Raw genomic sequence first — 2500 nt, forward strand, 5'->3', positions numbered from 1 at the left:
GTCCAGACTCACGCAAGATGTCCGAATATCGGTTTTGTTTTAACGCCCGTCCTCTATTTTAGCTTCCGTTGACAATTCCAGCGGTTCCTACTTTTTAAAACCTCCGTCGTTTTCTCATCTGTACAGAGATCGAAATCACCGATACACGCCTTCGAAGCTCAACCCGATTATAATACCCTGATCCATCAAAGACGATGAACAGGCCGGGGATGGTACGTCGAGGCGTGCACGAGTCTCTTTACTGCTGTACAGAGAAAAAGAGAAAAAACAAAATGAGGCAAAGTGAAACTCACGCAAGGAAAAATATCACGAGCCGTTTCCGGGGACTGGACGACCGACATGGACATGCGGTCCGGCGATAGACAACGAAAAAGGCATGGGATGACCAACACTAGATTCAGGAAATTTCTCTTCCTCTGCGCGGAGATGCCATAATTTGTCGTCTCGAAAGGAAAAAGAAAAACGAAAGAAAAGCCTCGCCAAAGAGAATCGTACTCGTCCTCATCTTACGTATCCTATTATCTCCGTGGAGTCTTCGATCTCTGGTACGAAAACGTATCGCTTAAGGACTCGCGTGCACGTTGATGTGACGGTCCAGCGGATAGTTCCGACAGAGTATGACACACACGAAGGAACGGAGTGGGTATTCCGATTCCTGGGGCTCTTCTCTCTCTCTCTTTTCTTTAACAATCTCGACGAACGGCAATCATCACGCGCCATCAAGGGATCTCTCTTCCCTCCTCTCTCGATATTAAACTCCCATATTTTATCCTTTCTCACAGTATCGCAGAAATATTAATTTCAGACGACGTTAGGGGCGCGGTATGTAATCGTGATCCAAAGACGGACGAATCGAAGCAGTGGCGGGTACGAAATAACGTTGAAAACGAGCACGAAGCGGTGAAACACGGGCGGTCATCCGTTACGTAAAACGGACGACTCACGACACCGAGAACACTCACGCAGGTCCGTGACATTTTTCATTGTTACATACCACACGCTAGCACATGCATTTCGATTCTGTAGTCTCGGTCACGACCGCGACGAACGCCAACGAACGTCCAACAATCGCTCGTACGTCGCGCATCTTCCTCCTTGTAACTTGTCCTTTCCTCGATTTTTGACACCCGACTCGGAAACGTTCGATTTTAAAGAACGACGGCGGGGATTACAAAAGAGAGAAAAAAGGATCAAATGTACGAAGAGTAACGATACGCAACGCAAGCAGTATTTGGGTTACGTGAACGACCCTCAGCCAGGCGTGGTCCAGGAATTGTATCCGTGGACCGCAATGTGCGTTCGAAATGTCGATGTTCATGTGTCCTGCAGTTCACACGTTGACGCGCAATTAGCTGCGTTCTTCATCGACCCACGAGCCAAGTGATCCACCGTTCAGGGTAATCGTATTTTTCTTTTTATTTTTATATTAAGGAAACGACGAGGATACCCCGATACTGAATCCTTTTTTTTTTTTAAACCGTCGCTCAACCTGGAGAGAACGACTCTTCTTCGAAGCATGGTCGCAGAGCCCATACGCTTAAAAAAATTCGATATTGAAAACTATAATTCGTTCAGGTATATATTGCATTCTCGATAAAATTCGATGGGATACGAATTTCGGTTGGCCTCGAGCGGTCTTACCTCCCAATTTCCGAAGCGAATATCCGCTAACGGTACGGGTGTCCGACTCACGACACGATGGCCTCTCTGTATAACCGAACATAATTCGATATTCCCCTCTGAACGAACAACGTTTCAACTTTTAAATAAGAAGCGATAAAATCGGGCTCACGTCGACGCGATGCATCTTGGTTTCGCCGTTCTTGGTTTCGTCGGTTTAAAGCTTACAACGACGACGACCATCACACCATCCACCCATGGGTAGGAAGCACGATTCGAGAATGATTATAGCGTATAAGAGAAAAGAGGTCGAACTGGTATCCATCGAAGAGAACGTCGCGAAACAAAGTTCGACGGCGGCTCGTCCATCCTTCGATTTCGTTTTACTATCGACGCGCTACTTGTCCTTACCGCTTTTTCGATTATCATTATCTCGACAGCTTCGTTCGATCCCAAAGTCTTGGTGTGCGGTCCTCGTCCATCTCCCGTTTTATAACGGGAGCTCAGGCAACGAAAATAAAAAAGAAAGGAGGTACAGAAATGTGAATTTGGTACTTTTCTTGCACGTATCTATATACATACACATACGCAACGCACGCATATACGTTCATAAAGACGGCGGGTCTATTTAAAAAAGACCTCACGCAAGCGCCTTATTGTGTTGTCAAGCCATTTGTCATTTTATTTTTGTGTTTTCAATATATTTCAGTAGGGACGTAATGTTATTAAAGCGGCGGGTCATTTAAAAATTCGACCTCACGCAAGCGCTTTTTTCTTTTTATCATTTTGTATATACCATTATGCATATACATACGTGATACGTACACGTACGTGCAAACCGTACCTTTATAAATCTTTATTAAAAATATACATCATCGAG

General features: G+C 45.2%; 1 non-coding gene across 1 annotated transcript; it reads right to left on the reverse strand.

Annotated features, from left to right (window-relative positions):
- Positions 1-1245: 1245 nt before the first annotated feature.
- Positions 1246-1400, reverse strand: LOC133667748 (5.8S ribosomal RNA). The gene has a single exon (XR_009833351.1). It is a non-coding gene; the product is annotated as a 5.8S ribosomal RNA (ribosomal RNA).
- Between the last annotated feature and the right edge of the window lie 1100 nt (positions 1401-2500).

This window comes from Apis cerana, unplaced genomic scaffold (assembly GCF_029169275.1).
Source record: "Apis cerana isolate GH-2021 unplaced genomic scaffold, AcerK_1.0 scaffold3_AcerK, whole genome shotgun sequence".
Lineage (NCBI taxonomy): Eukaryota > Metazoa > Arthropoda > Insecta > Hymenoptera > Apidae > Apis > Apis cerana.